This window comes from Schistocerca gregaria, chromosome 7 (genome assembly GCF_023897955.1).
Source record: "Schistocerca gregaria isolate iqSchGreg1 chromosome 7, iqSchGreg1.2, whole genome shotgun sequence".
Taxonomy (NCBI): Eukaryota; Metazoa; Arthropoda; class Insecta; order Orthoptera; family Acrididae; genus Schistocerca; species Schistocerca gregaria.
In genome coordinates, this window is record NC_064926.1 from 354,961,483 (window position 1) to 354,986,603 (window position 25,121).

Here is a 25,121-nt window from a genome sequence, read left to right on the forward strand (position 1 = left end):
CAAATGCTGCGCAGCTAGCGCCATTCGACGGCCAACACCGCGGTTCCTGGTGTGTCCGCTGTGCCGTGCGTGTGATCATTGGTTGTACATCCCTCTCGCAGTGTCCGGAGCAGGTATGGTGGGTCTGACACACCGGTGTCAATGTGTTCTTTTTTCCATTTCCAGGAGTGTAGTTCTAAGTCTAGGGGACTGACAACCTCAGATGTTAAGTCCCATAGTGCTCACAGTCATTTGAACCATTTCGCATACTATCACCTGACCACTTTCGAAGTCCGTGAGTTCTGCGGAGCGCCCATTTCTGCTCTCTCACGATGTATAATGACTACTGAGGTCGCTAATTTGGAGTACCTGGCAGTAGCTGGCACCACGATGCACCTAATATGAAAAACGTATGTTTTTCAGGGTACCCGATTACTTTTGATTACAATGTGTATATTTTTCCAAGCAAACGAAGACTGAATAAAAATAATGCGCTAAGAAACGGAATCTTACTTTCTCAATATCAAGAATGATGAAGCACAAACGAATATATCATAGCGTACAGGTTCCAAGCGCAAGTGGTCTGAGAAGCTACCTGTGGCTATGGTGTATTGCAGTGGGAGAGGGCGCTTACGATACAAAGCTGTTAGTGGTGTTGCTCAGCAGATATCCACCACTGGGTCCACCGGATCCCATGCAACTGCTGTCGGCGTCAGATGGAAACTTGCCATTTCTTACCTGCCTTGATACATTATAGGGTGGTATCGACACATGGTACCACAATAGGCGACATATAGCAAACAGTATCTTCTTAATCTGGTAAGTAGGGGATTAAATCAGGGTGTATGTCCAACTGGATATGCCAAAGCTGAAGAAACCTTTCACTCTCTTCCTCACCAAAATTGTGTCATTATCAAGTGTATATAAAATTTTACATGATATTTACTTGATGTTTCCTGGAGGTGGAGAAAATTTTCAGAAAGTAAGAACAGCGTGCAGTCATGAATAATCTCAATTTTATTACAAATGAATTTTAGCTTTACAATAATCATCATCAGGGCATTTAACACCTAGTGTGATCACATTGACATAAAATTCAGGCTCATGTATACCGCAATTTGAATACAGAACTGCAAACAGAGATTATTACCTAAGCTGCAACCAGTGGAACCAAAGCGGCCAAAATATTATTGAAATTTTGCATTAGACTTCGGCCAATTCGATTGCTATGTGTATTTCTGTAATCAAACTGAAATGGGATTTCTTTTGTGAGGAAACACAAAAAAATTCCAGCTGTTATTATTTTAATACGGTCTTAACCAAACATTTGTATGTCTGTACCTTGTTAAGATGAACTTGATTGCCCTGAAGGATGTATCACAAAACTGAAAACTGAAAACCAAGGATTTATTCCTTTCTTCAATCTGAATATGTTTGGTACTAAAACGTGTTATCGCAGCATCAATAACTATTATATTTTCAGAAAATTTCTGTACTGGAAATGTCTATATTATTCACATCCACTAAATGTCGAAATTACTCACTGTTTTCAGAAGCATTATCTTCGAAATTTACTCTGTAAATCGTCACTGTACTTCTTTGTTATCATCCTCTGTAGTAGCTATTGTAGGTCTCATCAGCACCTCCACATAAAATGATCCGTACTCGTGTAGTATGTATGTAACTATCTTGTGTACATCCTTGCTCTTCTTCTCTTGTAATGGAATATTTTCTATTGTAAACCATTTATGTTAGAAAGTGGGACACACTTGTTCTTTTGCAGCAAGAAAGTGCACTTCACCAAACCATCAGTCAAGTCAGATACGGTCATATAACATATAGGTAAGATGCACTCTAACTTCCTGTGTTTGCAAATCTAATTTGAGGACATCTCCAGGGACTTTTTTGTAGCAGTTGTTGCCAAACGAACACGCTTTTAAGCCATATAAGTTAGTTACGATAGGAAGAACTGCAAGTCATTTACCTTTAATGAAGAATCTCTAATCTAAGACATCCGACATCAAATACAAAAGAAAACTCTGATATACTGCAAGAACGAGGTTTTAGGCAACTAGCTCTTAGAGTAACCATCGCGCTGAGGGCGGACGAACGCGAAACTGTATTCCCTTCTTCCAATTGACGAATGTTTTCAAGTCCGGGTAGAACGGCACTTGAGTAGTTTTTGTTTGTTCACTTTTTATAGCTCGCTATGTGCACCTTTAAGCCAATACATGATTGGTGAGAAAAAATCTATATTTTGGCACATGTTCCCTTCTTCAAACCAACGATTCCATTATGGTCTACGTTCACCTGAACATTGTGTCAATTTGATTACACTAGGCGTTCCATGCAGTGATCATGACAGTTCTGTAGTTGAAATCGATCTGCAATAATATTCAGTTTGGCCGCGGCCGATGATTGTTCTTCATCCCTGAAAATTCTCAGCAACGAGTTCTTTTGGATTCACACATTAATAGACAAAAATTTTGTCCTGTGCACTTGTTTTTATTTTCAACAGCTATAGATGAAGTTAAAACGTTCATAGTAGCGAAATCATAGTCAGAAGGATGTGATGTACATAGACCTCGTTGCTACTCGCTGTTATTTCAGTGTGGGGGAGCGGGATAATCGCCCGGAGAGCTGCCGTTAAGCTGCTAGCAGGACCCCTTGAGTTCCCCTTACAGCTGCCACTGAGCAGCCTGAAGGTATCCGCCGCGTGCTCAGTTTGCCAACTCAGAGCGCTGCTAATAACAGCCCCGGCGCCACTTGTCGGCACAAATTAGAATTCCTTAATAACGTGACCGCATACCGGGTCCTACATTACTTGACTGCCAGCCAGCCTGCCGTCTCGATTCCCTTGGCTGTAGCTGGATGGAGCATTAAGTTTGGCGCGATACTGTAGAACACGGCTGTCGAATAGAAAAGTAAGAACGATATGGGAGCACAGCACGACGTCAAGTGTTTTCCATTTTTCGATATGAGTGTCATTTATGAAATAATGGTACTAGAAGAACGTGTGATTAATATGACTGGTATATCTTTGCTTCCAGTAAAGAAAAGCTCAGTGATTTTTGTGGCTTGTTTGGTTGTAAAGAAGAAGGGAGCAAGACTGGATTTAACGTCCCGTCGACATCGGGCTGATTAGAGACGGAGCACAAGCTCGGATTGTGTCAAGGATGGGGAAGGAAATAGGCCTTGCACTTTCAAAGGAACCATCCTGACACTTATCTGGAGCGATTTAGGGAAATCATGGAAAACATAAATCTCGATGGCCTGACGCGAACTCGAACCGTCGTTCTAGCGAATGCTGGGCCATCTCGCTCTGCTGTTTAGATGGAGTTCCCTATCACTATAAATTGTGCCGGTACCGACACTTGGAGTCACACACAAATTGTGGGTTTTAACAATGTCCTGTAAGTAATTTGATGGCTGCAGTCGCTTTGACGTCACTGAAACCGAAGTTCACTTCGGCTGTTAGCTTTTGTAACTACGTGCAACATAAATATTCAAAAATAACACACGTCTTCACATCCCAGCCTTTCATTTGTAAAGAACATACACAAACGGCTCTTAATTGTCATCTGACATGTTTATACAGTATTGGCAACATAAATTTAGTTGGCATTCAGAAGAATTAAAACTACTGCTAGTCTGTTCGATCTACCACGTTAACAACTGACTCTCAAGTTACGTTTGTCGTGTACCCTAAATATATTTGAAGATACCCCTCTCCTAACCCGTTTAACGGATGTGATGTCGCAATACGAAGTATGGAATTTTGTTTAATAACGGAATTAATGTCCTCTAAACGCTGCTCTATTTTCGTTTATGTTAGTATTAACTTGAAAAAGATTTTCTGTTGCTTATTAATAAAAACTGTGCCAGGCGCTAAAATGTGATTTGCAGAGTATCCTTGTAGATGTAGATTAAGTTAGTTCGGTTATATGTTAATGTGGTAGGAGCCATACTGGAATTCGCTATCAAACGCTCGATCCTGCCTTCCACATTAGCAAAATAAAATAAGGGTAATTTTTATGAAACTTAACTGGACTGAGTATTTCTACATAAAATGATTAATTTTAAATAAATGCAGGTTCTGATTCCAGAACTTAGTATGTACAGCTACCTTCGTTTCCCGCTGACCAGGTCACTGGCTTAGATTACATGGTTTGTTTTCTATTAATGTGAGCTACATCACATAATTTTAATGTTGAGAGTCAGGTGCCAAGGGAAGCGAGCGTTTGAAACACGGCAAGTTCATTGTTGTTGTTGTAGTCTTTAGTCCTGAGACTGGTTTGGTGCAGCTCTCCATGCTACTCTATTCTGTGGAAGCTTGTTCATCTCCCAGTACCTACTGCAGCCTACATTCTTCTGAATCTGCTTAGTGTTTTCATCTCTTAGTTTCCCTCTACGATTTTTACCCTCCACGCTGCCCTCCAACGCTAAATTTGTGATCCCTTGATGCCTCAAAACATGTCCTACCAACGGATCCCTTCTTCTTGTCAAGTTGTGCCGCAAGATCTTTTTCTCCCCAATTCTATTCAATACCTCCTCATTAGTTATGTGATCTACCCATCTAATCTTCAGCATTCTTCTTTAGCACCACATTCGAAAGCTTCTATTCTCTTCCTGTCTAAACTACTTATCGTCCACGTTTCACTTCCACACATGGCTACACTCCATACAATTACTTTCAGAAACCACTTCCTGACACTTAAATCTACACTCGATGTTAACAAATTTTTCTTCTTCAGAAATGCTTTCCTTGCCATTGCCAGACTACATTTTATATCCCTTCTACTTCGACCATCATCAGTTATTTTGTTCCCCAAATAGCAAAACTCCTTTACTACTTTAAGTGTCTCATTTCCTAATCTAAGTCCCTCAGCATCACCCGAGTTAATTAGACTACAATCCATTATCCTAGTTTTGCTTTTGTTGATGATCATCTTACACCCTCCTTTCAAGACACTGTCCATTCCGTTCAACTGCTCTTCCAAGTCCTTTGCTGTCTCTGGCAGATTTACAATGTCATCGGTGAACTTCAAAGTTTTTTTTTATCTTCTCCATGGATTTTAATTCCTACTATGAACTTTTCTTTTGTTTCCTTTATTGCTTGCTCAATATACAGACGGGGATAAGCTTCACGTTATGTCTTGTTTCTAGTTGATACAATATTTACTTTTTCTATATGTTTCACGTGTCTGGTACACCCAGTTTCGATTAATTAACGCAGGTAGTATAACAAACTCTTTACTTGGTCACTGTGGCAATTTCAGTCTCTGTTAGCCACACTTACTTTAAATGAAAGGGAGCCCTTTGCTGACTATCGACCATATGATATTCCTTGATTGAAAGAGATTCCGCCATTCTAATTCTAGTTCTGGTTATTGCTAAGTTATTTTCGAATCTGTGAGCTGTTGTGAGTCGGTCGGGTGCCTGGGATAAAACTGTGTTTCGGAGAGAAGGATGCTTTTGTATGAGAAAGGTCCATGCTGTCGTGCAAATACAACAACGAAAAAAGAATTGGATGGGAGAATTTCAGTTTATTTGAAATGATGAAAATTAGTTCTTATAGCTAAGTTAGACTGGCAGTGCTTAGTTACAATTAGTCCGCATGTAGGTATTTTCTTATATACCTGAGCGTAGTGAAATGAGAGCTAATTGCTTATGCATAACTCATTGGGAGCTATATATAGGGTCGTTAATTATTTTGTTTCACTTCATAGTATTGTAAAGTCGAAGATACTACCTTCTCCTGTAGCATTAAAAAAGTTTTTCATACAGAATTAAGCGATGAAATGATGGGTTCCTTCCGCTTCCAAATCTTAATTTTGCATTTGCAGGTTTGATCATCGCAGTGGCGCTGTAGAGTTATTTTATTGTATTTATTTCTCTTAATAGGTTTATGAATCCATGTATACATTTGTTTCAGCATGAAACGTTACGTGTGCGCCATTGTGTTAACGCCTGTGGCACTCACTGTGACCCACACGTGTTCAGTGGGTATAGGAAGTCAGTCAGTGAAGTTGATCGTATGAAATATTAATAATGAGCATTACTTCTTTGCATGTTAGGTTGTCGAGTGCTTTTTTGCTGATTGCTCTTTGTCAGACTTTGTACTAAATGTTCTAACTGCGTATTAGGATGCCATGTAGGAATGAGAATTATGTTGCAGTTGCTCACACAGATGATTTGATCATTTTTGTAAATCGAACTCTCGATCACAAAATCTAAGAAATGTCCGAGTATCACAATTGCATGCTACAAGCAGAGATCCAAAAATGGTTCAAATGGCCCTAAGCACTATGGGACTTAACTTCTTAGGTCATCAGTCCCATAGAACTTAGAACTACTTAAACCTAACTAACCTGAGGACATTCATACGCAAGGCAGGATTCGAACCTGCGACCGTAGCGGTCGCGCGGTTCGAGACTGAAGCACCTAGAACCGCTCGACCACACCGGCCGGCAGCAGAGATTCAATTTGTTTCACTTTCTTTACGAATCAACACTCACTGTGGAATATACAAGCCGAAGAGATGCAGGCCCATTTATTTGCTTTCCACTGAATATATTAAAGTATGAGTTTGTGTAGTTATACCCATTGAACTTTATGTTTCCAAAAATTTTATGGAGCTTTAGAATTTTACATTTTGCGTGTCTTGAAAGAATCAGGATTTGATTATTACTGCATATGGGAGTAGTCCTTGATGTTATAAACACACGTCTTTTATATTCTGTTATGGCACAGAATAGAAAGGAGGAGGAAGTTGGAAACTTTTATTCAAACTTATTAATATTGCCACAGGCAAGTCATGCCAGAGGTGATAGCAAGAAGCGGGCCAGTATATCGCAAGTGGGTGAGGTTCTAAACACGTTATGACGCTGCCTGCCGAGTGAGAATACACCTTCGGCAGAAAGAAGACTGCAACAGAAAACCAAAGGGAGTGAGGCGAGTATATTCGTTATCCCGTAAGACATAATGCAAGAAACTCTTCCTCAAACAAAAGAGTACATAGTAGGGAACTGACATAGAAATAAACAGGCTGTTTGGTGAATATACTCCAGTGTTCCAGCTGTCCTCATAAGCTGACCATTGGACCGATTGCATTCATTGTAATGGCACTCGATTGCCTGACGACGATACTATAGTAAATCTATATCCTATATGCGCCAACACAGTCTATGAATAGACGGAGATAAGCTCGATGGTTTTCACCTGCTGAACGTCCTGCTGCTTGCTATCAATCATCAACTGATGAAGAAACCGACTGTCTTCTGAATGCACATCATAGGGTACCGCTAGCAATGAACTTCAGTGCAGAAGGGAGCAACGTTGCCTCTTAGTGTCCATGTTCCTGTTCAGCATCTGGGCACCTCCAAGTGCTGAAACCTGCTGGTACGGTAAGGACGTGATCGACCAGCCATACGACTGCGGACACCAGGTATACGAGTCATCAAGGGTCATAACAGAGTTCCGGTGTGGGATCTAGTTCACTCCAGCGACCTGCACAAGACAACTTCACATTGAGCAATGGCTGTGTCTGATCGATGAAAGCTGCCCAGGTCGCCAGGGTCGCTAACACCTCACCTGGGCATTCAGATGCTGGAGACCAAAGGAATATGTGGAAGACACTGAGAATGATAGGTGACAGGAAAATAGGACATCAGTTAAGACATAAGGGAACGACTTTCATGGTACTAGAGGGAGCTCTAGAGGGGAACAACTGTAGCGGAATACAAATACCGAATATATTCAGAAAATAATTGAGGAAATAGGTTGCAACTGCTACTCTGAGATGAAAAGCTTGGCACCGGAGAGGAATTCGTGCGGCTCGTATAAAACCTGTTAGAAGAGAGAAGACTCAGAAAAAAAGAAGCCTTTTGCAGTGATGTATTCAGTACACTTCATGTCGTGGTATTTTATTTTTCAACCGATATTATGTTGATGAAATTTATGTAAATTCTTTAAGAACTTAGAAAGCTAAATTGTATAACTTTCTCTCTAATGTTATCCTTCACTAAAATTTCCGTATAATGCAGTCCCTAGATGCCACAACTATTTTGCTTTTGAACAAGGGGTCTTGAGTTTTTCTGGGCAACGGCCTTGCCGCAGTGGATACACCGGTTCCCGTCAGATCACCGAAGCGCTGTCGGGCGTGGCCAGCATTTAGGTGGGTGACCATCCGGGCCCCCATGCACTGTTGCTATTTTTCGTGGTGCACTCAGCCCCGGGGTGCCAACTGTGGTGCTACTCGAGCGAATAGTAGCGGCTCCGGTCAAAGAACACCATCAGAACGACCGGGAGTGCGGTGTGCTGACCACACGCCCCTCGTATCCGCATCCTCATCTGAGGATGACACGGCGGTCGGATGGTCCCGATGGGCCACTTGTAGCCTGAAGAGGGAGTTCTTTCTTGAGTTGAACTGGTCGTCTTAAAAAGAAAAGCCATGACATTTCATAATTTCTGTTGCGTAAAACAAGTCCTCACTACTTGTTAATTTAATTAGAACACCACTTATACCCGGGGTGGCTGGCTTTGCGTATCTCTCCGGAACCTGTCAGTGTGTCTACCTGCTGTGCAGAGTTAAAATTGGTGCTCTTACCTTTTAAAATTCGTAGAGAAACTCGACGTTCATAGAGCGACAATACGGAAATAATAAAGCACCAGTTGTCGAAATGTGTAATTTATTTAACACAACATATTACGGGACTACATTACGTGATTATCAAGTTCTATAAAACAGAGAAAATATAAATAATTAATTCACATATCTAAATATACATATAATGAAGATCTGTCTATATTGAAATGTTATTTTTGACTCTACCCAATGGCGTATTCATTTTGAAGTGCATACCACTACATGACAATATAGAAACTTTTACAAAATGTCTGTGTTAGTTTGTGAGTGGAATATCTATGAGACTTCAAGGTTTCACCAATAGCCAGTGCCACAATCGCAGTGTTGCAGTCACTGGTGAAGGAGGGACATTAAAATTCCTAGTTAACTGACAGTGGGAAATCCAAAAATATGGGGAAATTCAAAATCGACAAGTTCTTATGCCTGAAAACTAGGCAAATTAACAAATTGGCGAGAAATTTAAAAATCCAAGAACGTGAACAAGGGCAATTGTGTTTTACCCCAGCCCCCCTCTCCCTCTTTCTAATGAACATCACCCAAGAAATTAATCGAAGCAGGTTGTCAGAATGTTGTGTCAAGAAATAAAACATTTAACTAAATTTAAAAAATCCAACTACCCCAGTTGTATTTTTTACTCCAATCTCCTAACCCTCTTCTCCACCCACTCACAGAGTAATGTTGAAATGAGGCATATAAATGAAGCTTAGCGCATTATTTCCCTGAGATTTATAAACATTTCGTGAACGCACGTGCACTGCAATACGTACCACCTTTGTCTTATACTCCAGTCAGAGCCTGTTTTTTAGTATCCAATAAAATAAAACAGGTAAATTGAAGTCATTACAATCAACAAGCATATGAACTCATTCTGAAAATTAGGTACAGTATGATAATTACGGATATAACAGGAAGATACAGAAGCGATGGTTCCTGGAATGCAACACGAATGAGACCAGAAACAGTGTTTCGCTCCAAAATGACACAACAACAGTCTGTAATTATGACTACTAAGTACAACACGCTTATGACGCCATTTAATTTAATAGCGGCTTTCAGACCTCTGATGTCTAGGGCGGACGAGTCCGCTTTTATCCCTCGTATTCCAACATTCAACACAATTCAAATTACGCCTTTACATTAGCCACGGGTGAGTCGCTTCGCGCCTCATCTGCCGGGTAGGGCCGCAATTATTTTTGCTCGCTTATTCACAGGCGGAGAACTGCTTCGCCCTATTCCCTGTCTCATCTGCTCTGCGTGGAATGGGCGACACACCGCTGCAGCGTTAATTCAAGCTACCTGCTCCGTCGCTGACGCACCTTAATTAGTCACGCCCGTCACGCGGGCTTTCGGTGCGGCACAACTCGCGTCGACATGTTGCCAGTACTGTCTGAGCTCATCCTCGCAGCCGGCACGTCACGCTCTCTTCACCGCATTGGTGCCTTGTGTGACTCCGCATGAAACGGTGTGGTAGACCTGCTTGGACTGCTATTTAGTTTGGAGGAGAACAGCAATTCGTTATCTTATGCACACTATTCACGACAAGAACTTGTGGCTTATGATACGAGAGTCAGTCATTTGTCTTCCGACTGGTCTGATGCGGCCCACCACGAATTCCTCTCCTCTTCATCTCAGAGTATCACTTGCAAACTAAATCCTCAATTATTTGCTGGATTTATTTCAATCTCTGTTTTCCTCTACAGTTCTTAGTCTATACAGCTACCCTAGTAACATGGAAGTTACTCCCTGATGTCTTAACAGATTTCCTATTAACTTGTCGCTTCTTCTCGCGTGTGTTTTCATGTATTCCTGCAGATTACGTTAACTACATTACAGGTAAAACATTTTTTTCATACTCATGTGACAACACTAGTAGCATCTCAGTGGCCATTCCCTGTTAAATCACGTGGCCAGAACGGCACCTGGCGTTGGAGAGCTGATGGCTGTGCCCAGGAAAATAAGCTCCACAAGTTTACGCAGCCACTCGCGTATGGAGACAGTGGCGACGATGTCTTCCGGGTTACTCGTAGGAGGAACTTGCCTCTGCGAGTGATAGCACATGACAAGTACCCACTCGCTTCACCACTGAAAGAAGGGCGGCGGCATCACCCGGCTCTCGTTGCAGTGATCTCCAGGGCAAGGGTCTGGCTGCCCCATGAATGGGCCAAGAAGTGGCCCACTGGTGGAGAAGCACCACGTCCAAGAAGGAAGGCTTGCCTGCCGCTAATATTAGGTGTGACTATGTAGGCCGAAACTGGTACTGACTGCTTGGCGTTTCCTACCGATAGGTTGCGTGCATATATATGGCAGCTAGAAAAGCATGTAGAGAAAATATGCCAAATGCAGTAACAATGCACAATTACACATTTCAGAGAGTTGAACTTTTCAAATACCTGGGCTCGACAGTTACACATCTAAGTGATACCTCCTATGAAATTAAGCAGAGATTAATACAAGTCAACAGAGCCTATTTTGCCCTAACAAGACTTCTATCCTCAAAGCTCCTGACTCGTACCACGAAATTAACTATGTATAAATCACTTATACGACCAGTGCTTACATATGCCTCTGAAGCCTGGACATTAACAGCTAAAGATAATGAAGCACTGGATGCATTTTTTTAAAAAAAAGGTACTTAGACAAATTATCGGCCCAATCTGTGAAAGAGGAAGATGGAAGAGGGGACTTGTATATCACATACAAAGACCAACCCGTCAGAAGGATAACTAAATCATCCAGACTGAGGTGGACGGGACATGTGGCTCGCATGAATGACACAGAAGTAGAAAAAATAATATTACAAGGAAAACCAGGAGGGCAGAGAGGCCGTGGTCGACCAAGAGCCAGATGGGAAGATGGAGTAATCAAAGATCTTACGAAGATGGGCTATAGAAACTGAAGATTTTGGGAGAGGACCAAGAGAAGTGGAAGGAAATTATAGAAGTGGCCAAGGCTCATCATGAACTGTAGAGCCAAGAAAGAAGGAGAAAGTTGCGTGCCCGGCCGCTCTGCCCTCCACTAAAATTAATGGCTCTTACTATTGGAGATGGAAAATAAATAATAACATCAGCCACCTGAGGTACTGAAATAGTCAACGGAGACAAGTGAAAATTTGTACCAAACTAGGTCTCCAACCCAGACTTCGGGCTTTACTCTAGCGGTCGCCGTAATCGCCACTGGCTTCCCGGTACGCATCCGTCCAAATGAAATTAGCAGGTTGTCACACACTATTTCTCCGGCACTGTCTGACCGCCATCCTCGTTACTCGCGGTGTTTAGCACGATACCTAGCCGGCCGCTGTGACCGAGCGGTTCTAGGCACTTAAATCCGGAACTGCGTAGCTGCTACGGTCGCAGGTTCGAATCCTCTAAAAAATGGTTGAAATGGCTCTGAGCCCTATGGGACTTAACATCTATGGTCATCAGTCCCCTAGAACTTTTTTTTTTGGTCATCAGTCTACTGACTGGTTTGATGCGGCCCGCCACGAATTCCTTTCCTGTGCTAACCTCTTCATCTCAGAGTAGCACTTGCAACCTACGTCCTCAATTATTTGCTTGACGTATTCCAATCTCTGTCTTCCTCTACAGTTTTTGCCCTCTACAGCTCCCTCTAGTACCATGGAAGTCATTCCCTCATGTCCTAGCAGATGACCTATCATACTGTCCCTTCTACTTATCAGTGTTTTCCACATATTCCTTTCCTCTCCGATTCTGCGTAGAACCTCCTCATTCCTTACCTTATCAGTCCTCAAAAAATTTCTTCCTCAAATTAAGGCCGGTATTTGATGTTAGCAGGCTTCTCTTGGTCAGAAATGCCTTTTTTTGCAATAGTGAGGTTGCTTTTTATGTCCTCCTTGCTCCGTCAGTCATTGGTTATTTTAAAGCCTAGGTAGCAGAATTCCTTAACTTCATAGACTTCGTGACCATCAATCCAGATGTTTAGTTTCTCGCTGTTCTCATTTCTACTACTTCTCATTACCTTCGTCTATCTCCGATTTACTCTCAAACCATACTGTGTACTCATTAGACTGTTCATTCCGTTCAGCAGATCATTTAATTCTTCTTCACTTTCACTCAGGATAGCAATGTCATCAGCGAATCGTATCATCGATATCCTTTCACCTTGTACTTTAATTCCACTCCTGAACCTTTCTTTTACTTCCATCATTGCTTCCTCGATGTACAGATTGAAGAGTAGGGGCGAAAGGCAACAGCCTTGTCTTACTCCCTTCTTAATACGAGCACTTCTTTCTTGATCGTCCACTCTTATTATTCCCTCTTGGTTGTTGTACATATTGTATATGACCCGTCTCTCCCTATAGCTTACCCTTACTTTTTTCAGTATCTCGAACAGCTTGCACCATTCTATATTGTCGAACGCTTTTTCCAGGTCAACAAATCCTATGAACGTGTCTTGATTTTTCTTTAGCCTTGCTTCCATTATTAGCCGTAACGTCAGAATTGCCTCTTTCGTGCCTTTACTTTTCCTAAAGCCAAACTGATCGTCACCTAGCGCATTCTCAATTTTCTTTTCCATTCTTCTGTATATTATTCTTGTAAGCAACTTCGATGCATGAGCTGTTAAGCTGATTGTGCGATAATTCTCGTACTTGTCAGCTCTTGCCGACTTCGGAACTGTGTGGATGATGCTTTTCCGAAAGTCAGATGGTATGTCGCCAGACTCATATATTCTAAACACCAAAGTGAATAGTCGTTTTGTTGCCACTTCCCCTAATGATTTTAGATATTCTGATGGAATGTTATCTATCCCTTCTGCCTTATTTGACCGTAAGTCCCCCAAAGCTCTTTTAAATTCCGATTCTAATAAGGGAACCCCTATCTCTTCTAAATCGACTCCTGTTTCTTATTCTATCACATCAGACAAATCTTTACCCTCATAGAGGCTTTCAATGTATTGTTTCCACCTATCTGCTCTCTCCTCTGCATTTAACAGTGGAATTCCCGTTGCACTCTTAATGTGACCACCGTTGCTTTTAATGTCACCAAAGGTTGTTTTGACTTTCCTGTATGCTGAGTCTGTCCTTCCGACAATCATATCTCTTTCGATGTCTTCACATTTTTCCTGCAGCCATTTCGTCTTAGACTCCCTGCTCTTCCTATTTATTTCATTCCTCAGCGGCTAGTATTTCTGTATTCCTGATTTTCCCGGAACATGTTTGTACTTCCTCCTTTCATCAATCAACTGAAGTATTTCTTCTGTTACCCATGGTTTCTTCGCAGCTACCTTCTTTGTACTTATGTTTTCCTTCCCAACTTCCTTGTCCCAAGCCCATATTCTCCTGTAACCTTTTCTTCTGCTCCTTCCCCTACAACTGCATTCCAGTCGCCCATGACTATTAGTTTTTCGTCCCCCTTTACATACTGCATAACCCTTTCAATATCCTCATACACTTTCTCTATCTGTTCATCTTCAGCTTGCGACTTCGTCATGTATACCTGAACTATCGTTGTTGGTGTTGGCCTGCTGTCGATTCTGATTAGAACATCCTGGTCACTGAACTGTTCACAGTAACACACCCTCTGCCCTACCTTTCTATTCATAACGAATCCTACACCTGTTATACCATTTTCTGCTGCTGTTTATATTACCTGATACTCATCTGACCAGAAATCCTTGTCTTCCTTCCACTTCACTTCACTGACCCCTACTATATCTAGATTGAGCCTTTGCATTTCCCTTTTCAGATTTTCTAGCTTCCCTACCACGATCAAGCTTCTGACATTCCACGCCCCTACTCGTAGAACATTATCCTTTCGTTGATTATTGAATCTTTTTCTCATGGTAACCTCCCCCTTGGCAGTCCCCTCCCGGAGATCCGAATGGGGGACTATTCTGGAATCTTTTGCCAATGGAGAGATCATCATGACACTTCTTCAACTACAGGCCACATGTCCTGTGGATACACGTTACGTGTCTTTAATGCAGTGGTTTCCATTGCCTTCTGCATCCTCATGTCGTTGATCATTGCTGATTCTTCCGCCTTTAGAGGCAATTTCCCACCCCTAGGACAAGAGAGTGCCCTGAACCTCTATCCGCTCCTCCGCCCTCTTTGAAAAGGCCGTTGGCAGAATGAGGCTGACTTCTTATGCCGGAAGTCTTCGGCCACCAGTGCTGATTATTTATCAAAATTTAGGCAGTGGAGGGGATCGAACGCAGGACCGAAGACGTTTTAATTATGAATCAGAGACGTTACCCCTAGAACTTAGAACTACTTAAACCTAACCCAGCCATCACGGGTTCGAATCCTGCATCGGGCATGGATGTGTGTGATGTCCTTATGTTCAAGTAATTCCACGTCGAGAGGACTGATAAACTCATATATTAAGTTATATAGTCCTTAGAGCCATCTGAACCATTGAACCATAATACCTATAAGAGATCAGACCTACGCTGCATCATCACTGAAGATATCTTGAAATACCATCAAAGCGCGCAGACGTCCGAAAGAATAAATACCACAAATAAACTACTGGCCTTTTATATTGCTGCACCAAGAAGAAATGCAGATGATAAACGAGTATTCATTGGACAAATATATTATACTAGAACTGACATGTGATTACATTTTCACCCAGTTTCGATGCAGTAACCAGAACAACCACCTTTGGCCATAATAACGGCCTTGAAACCCATGGGAATTGAGTTAAACAAAGCTTGGATGGCGTATACTGGTACAGCTGTCCATACTGCTTCAACACGATACCACAGTTCATCAAGAGTAATGACTGGCGTATTGTGACGAGCCAGTAGCTCGGCCACCATTAACCAGACGTTTTCAGCTGGTGAGCGATCTGGAGAACGTACTGGCCAGGGCAGCAGTCGAACATTTTCTGTATCCAGGAAGACCCGTACACAACCTGCAACAAATGGTCGTGCATTAATCTGCTGTTATGTAGGGTTTCGCAGAAATCGAAAGAAGGGTAGCGCCGCGGGTCGTAACACATCTGAAATGTAGCTTCCACTGTTAATAGTGCCGTCAATGCGAACAAGAGATGACCGAGACGTGTAACCAATGGCACCTCATACCATCATGCCGGGTGATAAGCCAGTATGGCGGTGACGAATGCACGCTTCCAATGTGCGTTCTGCTCGGTGTCGCCAAACACGGATGCGACCATCGTGATGCTGTAAACAGAACCTAGATTCATCAGAAAAAATGACGTTTTACCATTCGTGCACCCAGGGTCGTCGTTGAGTACACCATCGCAGGCGCTCCTGTCTGTGATGCAGCGTCAACGGTAACCGCAGACATGGTCTCCGAGCTGATAGTCCATTGTGCTGCAAACGTCGTCGAACTGTTCGTGCTGATGATTGTTGTCTTGCAAACATCCCCATCTGTTGACTCAGGGATCGAGACATGGCTGCACGATCCGTTACAGTTATGCGTATGAGAGGCCTTTGGGATCCAGCACGGCGTTCCGTGTTACCCTCCTGAACGCACCGATTCCATATTCTGCTAACAATGATTGTATCTCCACCAACGCGAGCAGCAATGTCGATCAACCGCAATCAGGATAGGCTACAATCCGACCTTAATCAAAGTTGAAAACGTGATGGTACGCATTTCTCCTCCTTACACGAGGCATCACAACAACGTTTCTCCAGGCAACGCCGGTCAACTGCTGTTAGTGTATAAGATCGGTTGGAAACTGTTCTCATGTCAGCACGTTGTAGGTTTCGCCACCGGCGCCAGCCTCGTGTGAATGCTCTGAAAAGCTAATCATTTGCATATTACAGCATCTCCTTCCAGTCGGTTAAATTTCACTTCTGTAGCACATCTACGTGGTGTAGCAATTTTAATGGCCAATAGTGTACAATAGTAGTATTTATCAACGATGAATAATACAGATTCAGCTTTATGATAAATCTTTATTGCTGATCTAACTAGTTTCTGGGCGTCGACACATCTTCCGGGATACAGACTTGTAATTTATTTCAAACCAACATTCTTTGTCCCATTGTGATAACATGAATCAGAATGAAGGGAACATCATCTCGAGACAGGAAAACTAAGGCTTATTAAATTTCTTGAACACATGAAGTCCGAAGTGATCGTCTAGACGAGTTCGTGTAGGTGCTCACTGCGGACCTCATGTTCTCACGATGATTGTTTAGCAGTTTTATGATAATGGGACAAAGGATATTGGGTCATCTGCTGCTTATGGTTTGGAATGCATATAAATCTGTATTCCTGAAGATGTAGCTCTGACGCTGCGAAACTAGTTGTTTCAAAAATGAAGATTTGTCATTCAGCTGAACCTTATGCGTGATGGTTCAGTTCTGCCGCTTTGGATGCCGCTTTGGATGTCCCTATTGCCATTTTTGCAGTAATTTTTATACAGGTTCACGGCTCGCTTGTTGAATTGAAGCTCTGTTTTACCAGCCACACTCTAGACGACAAACCTGGGCCTGGTGGCGTAGAAGCTGCCCAGCTCGTCCGGCAAGAGCTTTTTATTGTTGTGTTGCCTTGCTGCGGTGCTTTGCCTATTATACCATATGCTGAATAAAAAGCCTCGTAGCTGCAGGGCACACGCCCTCTGTTTGCCTTCAACTGCTGCCACTGGACTGCTAATTTCTGTGGTAATTCCCGAAAGAAAGTTGTAGTGTCACATTAGGCACCTCTCTGGAAGACTTCTCCCCCCGGAACTCTGCCCTTCATTGGTTTGCGACAGAGCCCAACATACATGGACACAATGTACAATACTCACAGTGTTTTTCTTCTTAGCCATTCAGCGGGCTGAACCGCAAATTTCAGATTCTGAGAAATACTCTATACTTTGGTTCTTTAGATCCCAACTGAAATCTAATAGATCACAATTTAGTTATGATGAGGAGAAGGTTGAAGTTTAAGAGGGTAATCAGGAAGAATCAATGTGTAAAGAAGTGGGATACGAAAGTATTAAAGGAAAAAGAGATATACCTAAAGTTGTCTTAGGCTATAGATACTGTGATAGTTAATAGTTCAACTGGAAGTTCGGTTGAAGAGGAATGGGAGTCTCTGAAAAGAAAATCATTGAAGCAGGGAAGAAAATCATGGGTAGGAAGAAGGTAACTGCAAAGATACCATTGGACGCACATTGCGCACAGGTGGCCAGAACTCTTACGGGTATCGTCACCTTAGTGTGGGCGAGTAATGAGTAGATGGCATATATCTATCAGGTACGTATATAGATTGTCGACAGATGGGAATGTGGGTCTCACGGGAAACGTGCAAGGGATTAGTCCCTGCAGTCGCACTGTTCATTTGGTCCTCGGTGGCTCACATGGATAGAGCGTCTCCCATGAAGCAGGAGATACCGGGTTCGAGGCCCGGTTGGAGCACACATTTTCAGCTGCCCCCTTCGAGGTATATCAACAACACCTGTCGGCAACTGAGGGTTCCAATTAATTATCATTTATTGAAGCGATATTCAGTTCATCGATGAAAAGATTAAGTACAAAAATTGTCAGGGGTAGTCAGGAACATAGAAATACAAGTCACTCTGGAGTAAAATAAACAAGAAGCGCAGGGAAAGCTAGGGCGAAATGGACTCATGAGGAAATGTGGAGAAACTGAGATTTTTGTCGGAAAAACTAACACATCATTCGGTGAAATGAAGAGTGCGATAGGAATTCCTCTGCTAAATGCAGATGAGGTAGTGGATAGGCGGAAACAGTACCTTCATGGGATCCGGGAGGGGGAAGACTTATCTGATGACATGACAGAAGAAGAAACAGGAGTCGGTAGTGAAAAATAAGGGACCCAGTTTTAGAATCACAATTTAAAAGAGTTTAGGAGAACTTAATATGAAATGGATAACATTCCATCAGATCTTCTAAAATCATTGGGGCAGTGGCACTAAACAACTACTACTCACGTTGTTGTGTAGAATGTGTGAGACTCGCGATTATACGAGTACCATCATACTTTCGGGAAAGCATTATCCACATAACTCCGAAGATTGCAAGATCCGATAAGCAAGGCGGTTTAATACAGCAATCATTTCATGCAGGAAATTTTCTCGTTCTTCTAGTCACCTCAAATAATTAAATACCTTTCTATGATTACCTACGCCGTCTTTATGGAGAGCAACTTACTTTCCTAACTGCTATTCTGATGACGTAATAACGATTGCCAGGTTACTCTTTCGTAAAACGTCCTGGGCTTCAGATCTTACGTGACGTTCAGACATAGGAAACTAAAATATGTTTCCCTTTTCTCGGCTGCGTTTTGGTAATGACTTATTGTCGTGGAGCTGAGGGTATTCGTAACACAGCTCTTTCAGATACCCATAGCGAATAGTAATGTGAGAACCAAGCTTAGAATGCTAAAATAGTAGCAGTTACGATAGTTGGTTGCTTCTGATGACACCGACGGGCTACATGAAGAAAAGCATATTTCGTCCAAAAATATTCGTCCTGATAAATACGGCACACAAAGCCAATTACTTCATTTGTAATTACTAAAAATTTAGTGCAGCTGGCCACAAAAACGAGGTTGATACAAACTAGACACTGTTGCTCATCTGACGAGATGGATACAAACTAGACACTATTGCTTTCTTCATAATTAATACTAGAAGATGTCACAAGTCCACCGAAGTACGTACGTAACTATACACAGACATCAAAAAATTTTGCTTTTAATACTAGTGCATATGTGTGTCTATGTTTAGTTGCGTGACTCTTAATGTATTGTTCCTGCAACCAAGTCGTCAGGCATTCGTCTGGTGTGGGCTTTGGCCGCCCAGTTACGATTCCCACTCTATATTTAAAGTGTCTGGTATTCCAAGAGGTTAGCCAACATTCTCGCCAGTAGATTAAAATATTAGTCGTTAGCCGGTTTATTTCAACGTGCTATTAGTACCGCAGATTTGCTTACACGCGACGCAGCTGATAATCACCAGTAATGCCTCTGCGGTAAGTGCGACTGACGCACTGTTAATTACATTCCTAATTAGTAACACGACCACGGGCGCGTTACGAAGTGATTTAGTGAAACCAAAAGGCACCTAAACCTGTATGACTGCACGGGGATTTAAAGCCTTCTCCCGAATACATGTCTAGTGGTTCAACAATTGCACAGCTACATTCCATGAATTATATGTGACTTCAAATTTCTAAAAGGAAATCTGACACAGTTGTACTTATTTACACGAATACTGTTATGGAGTTGATAAGGATGTGCCAAATCTGGGTCAGGTAGGAACTGAACGTTTCACCTTTCCTTTTTACTATACTACAAATCCAACAATAAACAAAAACCCCAGAGCATAAGTGATTTAAGCAAACAGTCACTAAAGAGCCAAAGAAACTGGTAAACCGGACTAATATCGTGTAGGGCCCGCGCTAGCACGCAGAAGTGCCGCAACTCGACGTGGCATGGATTGGATTAACGTCTGAAGTAGTGTTGGAGGTTACTGACACCATGTATCCTGCATGGCTGTCCGTAAATCCGTAAAGGTACGAGGGGGGTAGAGATCTCTTACGTACAGCACATTGCAAGTCATCCCATCATATTCAATAACGTTTATGTCTGGGTAGTTCGGTGACCAGCGGAAATGTTTAAACACGGAAGAGTTTTCCTGGAGCCACACTGAACCGAAACATCAAATCACCGATATCGCTGCGACCAGAAAAGCATCATACAAGAACGGGATCAAAGACGACTGAAGAAATCGTACAACGCGACATAAGGGCAACCCTTCGCCAGATTGCTGCAGATTTCAATGTTGGGCCATTAACATGTGTCAGCGTGCGAACCACTCAACGAAACATTATCGATATGGGCTTACTGAGCCGAAGGCTCGTGTAAGGTTGATGACTGATCGACACGGACATTTACACCTCTCTTGGGCCTGTCAACACCGATATTGGACTGTTGATGACTGGAAACATGTTGCCCGGTCGGAAGAGTCTCGTGGCAAATTGTATCTATCGGATGGTCGTGTAGGGGTATGAGAGCCTCATGAATCAATGGACCGTGCGTATCAGCAGGGGACTGTTCAAGCTGGTGGAGGCTCTGTAATGGTGGAGAGCGAGTGCAGTTGGAGTGATGTGGGACCCCTGATACGTCTAAATGACTCTTCAGTGTATATAAATGTCGTATAGAGAAATCCCAGCCGGCCGCGTTGGTCTAGTGGTTCTAGGCGCTCAGTCCGGAACCGCGTGACTGCTACGGTCGCAGGTTCGAAACCTGCCTCAGGCATGGATGTGTGTGAGGTCCTTAGTTATGTTTAAGTACTTCTAAGTTCTAGGGGACTGATGACTACAGATGTTAAGTGACATAGTGCTCAAAGTCATTTGAACCATCATTTTGGAGAAATCCCCAATTCTTCGCTGCTTCGGAGATGCTGTGTCCTACCGCTCGTGCGTCCACTACAACACCAGGTTCAGACTCACTTAAATCTTGATAACCAGCCACTGTAGCAGCGGCAATTGATCTAACAACTGCTCCAGACACGTGTCGTCTTATATAGGCGTTGCTGGCAGCAGGGTAGTATTCTGCCTGTTTACGTATCTGTGTATTTGAATACGCATGCTCATACCAGTTTCTTTGGTGCTTCAGTATACAAGTCAACACGAAGCGCACATAGTGAAAATGAGACGATTTTCATTCCATTCAGAAATGCAAATGCGAATTAGCTGGTTCAAGTTGTGGCTGCCAGAGAAATCTGTGGGACGAGAGAGCTCTTGTTTTCAATAGCTGACGAAATCCGCAAGACATTACTTTCATTTAATAATGTTAGAGGCCTGGGTAGTTTATTTTTTGTCTGTAAAGTAACAAAATTTTCTGTATTAATATAATGTAAAGTCCTACCTCTGGCCTTGAGAGGTTGAATTCCAGTGTAAGTAATGCTGCAGATGTCGTATGCTAGTGGTTGTATTCAATGAGTTTACTAATACTGGAAAACAAGAAACGGGACACATACCTGGGAATGCCTCTAGCCGACAGCTTCCGAAAGAAACATATAAAGCCACAATACATTTAGAACACTATTTGTATAAAACCTGAATGAGGTATCAGACTCACTCTGGAGATCCGAAGTCAATGGGTAGCTAACGTGACGTCTTTTTATTTTCTTTCTGCGACAGACGCGTGTTCTCAATACGTAATTTGAATGACGGAAAGAGAAAAGCCATTTTCCTCCACGTAGCTCCGTCGCAGCAAATGTAATCTACAAACCAAACTCATTTCGATATAGATTAAACATCGAAAACAGGCGGCACTAAGCCATTTGATTCTCACGCTGTGGTTACTTTCATAGTTGCAATGTAGGATTTCTGTGTAAGGTCCTTCCAAACTCCCATTGCAGACAGGAGGGCGTGCAAAGGCTGTGTTCTGTAGGCTTTTGAATACAAACCCGTCTCCGTAAACAAACCGCATGCTTGTTCAAAAAATTAACACAGGAAATCCGTGTGGCCCACTTACCCTTGTCCTTTGAGTGAAATAAGGGTTAACACGCCATGAGTTCCATCGCTGTAACTTATTTATTCAATTAATCAGTCAATACCAGTCCCCAACAAACAGAATTTGAACTTGATGAGGACCATCTAAAGAGGCAGAATCAATGAAAGTTGTATGTAACCTTTCACCAACACTGTTCAATCTGTGAAGAAGCAATGACGGAAATAAAAGAAAGGTTCAAGAGTGTAATTAAAATTCAGGTTGAAGGAATCCCAATTATAAGTTTCAGTAATGACATTGCTGTCTCAGGGAAAGTGATGAAGAATTACAGGATTTGTTGAACTGATTGAAGAGTCGGATTAGTATATAATAAAGACTGGGAATAAGCCGAAGAAAGACGAAAGTAATAAGAAGTACCAGAAATGAGGACAGCGAGAAACTTAACGTAAGGATTGGAGATCACGAAGTGTATGAAGTTAAGGAATTCTGCTACCTAGGTAGTAAAATAACCCATCACGGGATGACATAAAGAGTACACTGGCACTGGCAAAAAAAGGCATCCTTGGACAAGAGAAATCTACTAGTATCAAGCATAACCATCCTTAATTCGGTTAAGAATGTTCTGAGACTTTAAATTACGAGCACGGCGTTGTATAGCATTGCGACATGAACTTTGAGAGAACCGGAATAGAGGATAATAAAAGCCTTTTGGGTGAGGTGTTACAGACGAATGTTGAAAGTTAGATAGACTGATAAGGTCAGGAATAAGGAGGATCAGCGCAGAGTTGCAGAGCAAAGGAACATGTGGAAAACACTGGCAAGAACAAGCGACGGGATAATAGGATATCTGTTAAGACATTAGGGAAAGGCTTCCATGGTACTAGAGGGAGCTCCAGAGGGTAAAAACTGTAGCGGAAGACAAATATGGAATACATTCAGAAAGTAATTGAGGAAGTGGGTTGCAACTGCTACTTTGAGATGAAATGTTTGGCACAGGAGAGGAATTCGTGCGGGTCGCATCAAACCTGTTAGAAGAGAGATGACTCAGAAAAAAAAGAAACCTTTTGTAGTGATGTTTGCTGCTCACTTCATGTCGTGTTTTTTTAAATCGATTTTATGTTGATGTTATTTATGTAAATTATTTAACAGCTTAGACAGCTGAAATTGTATAACTTTCTCTCTAATATTATCGTTTACTGAAATTTCCGTATACTGCAGTCCCATAGATGCCAGAACGACTTTGATTTTGAGTTGGGGGTTCTGTGTTGAGCTGGTCGTCTTAAAAAGAAAAGCCATGACATTTCGTAATTTCTGTTGTGTAAAACAAGTCCTCACTACTTGTTAATTCAATTAGAACACCACTTATGTGCGGGGTGAATGGCTTTGCGTATCTCTCCGTAACCTGTCAGTCTGTCTGCCTGCTGTGCAGAGTTAAAATTGGTGCCCTTACCCCTTAAAATTTGTATAGCAACTCGTAGTTCAGAGAGCGACAGTACGGAGATTATAGAGCACCAGTTGTCGAAAGTGTGTTATTTATTTAACACTACATATTACGGGACTACATTAGGTGATTATCAAGTTCTATAAAATACCGAAAACATAAATCATTGCTGTTCCACCGAGACTCGAACTCGGATCGCTGGATTCAAAGTCCAGAGTGCTAACCATTACACAATGGAACCTGATGCCTGTAGCGGACTTAAATTCAGCAGCATCATGTCATTAAACCGATAAGTTGCGATTTATTACATGTAGCGTCCTCAGGAAGTGTTTGCGTGGCAAATGAAGCAACCAAGTAGGCTGAAAGCGGAGGGAGCAACTTCGAATGTAGCGAGAATACTTGCCAGATTACTACACACATTGACATGTATGTAATGAAGATATGTCTATATTCAAACGTTATTTTTGATTCTACCTTATAGCATATTCATTTTGAAGTGCATAACACTATATAACAATATAGAAAATTTTACATTACGCCTGTGTTAGTATGTGAGTGGAATATCTATGAGACTTCACCACTAGCCAGCGCCACAATCGCAGTGCTCCAGTCACTTGTGAAGGTGGGAAATTAAAACTGCTAGATGACTGAGGGTGGGAAATCCAGAAAGAGGGGGAAATTCAAGACAGACAAGTTCTTCTGCTTTAAAACTCTGTCAAATTGAAAAATTGGCGATAAATTTAAAAATCCAGAAACCTGAACCAGGGCAATTTTGTTTTACCCCAGCCCCCCGTCTCCCTGTTTCTAATCAACCGCAGAATGGAATTGAAACGAAGCAGCTAGTCAGAAGGTAATGTCAAGAAATAAACAATTAAACTAAATTAAAAAAAAACCACCCCGGTTGTATTTGATACACCAATCTCCTAATTCTCCTCTCTACATTGTCACAGAGTAATATTAAAATGAGGCGCAAAAATGAAGTTTAGCGCGTTATTTCCGTGCCATTTATAAAAATTTCTTGAACACTCATGCACTACAATATGTACCACCATCCTTTCTTACACTCCAGCCAGAGCCTGTTATTTTGGTATCCAATAAAATGAAACAGGTAAATCATAACATAGCCCGATCTTGACTACACTCAACATTTATGAAAAAAAAATACGTTTGCAATGTTTCTAAATCTAAATACACAATGTCACCTGAATTGTATAAAATGACATCAAATATTAACAACTATATTTTCATTGAAGACTACATAAAATCGTTTATAGAATTGTTCCGCAACCGCGTTAGTGAACTCAATTGCACGCTACACTATGTGTTCAAAAGGATCCGGAGACCTACAAAAAACATCCTACAGCCAGGTAGGTATCAACGACCTCAGTAATCGTTAGGCAACGTGAGAGAGCAGAATGGGGCGTCCGCGGAACTCAAGGACTTCGAAGGTGGTCAGGTGATTGTGTGTCACTTACGTCATATGTCTGTACGCAAGATTTCCACAATCCTATACATCCCTAGGTCCACTGTTTCCGATGTGACAGTGGAGTGGAAATTTGAAGACTCGTACAGCACAAAAACGTAAGGCCTCGTCTGTTGAGTAACAGAGACCGCCGACGGTTGAAGAGGGTCATTATGTGTAACAAGCA

The 25,121-nt window shown here is 42.1% G+C and overlaps 1 non-coding gene across 1 annotated transcript; it reads right to left on the reverse strand.

Annotated features, from left to right (window-relative positions):
* Positions 1-23,639: 23,639 nt before the first annotated feature.
* Positions 23,640-23,713, reverse strand: Trnaq-uug (transfer RNA glutamine (anticodon UUG)). Its single transcript has one exon. It is a non-coding gene; the product is annotated as a tRNA-Gln (tRNA).
* Between the last annotated feature and the right edge of the window lie 1,408 nt (positions 23,714-25,121).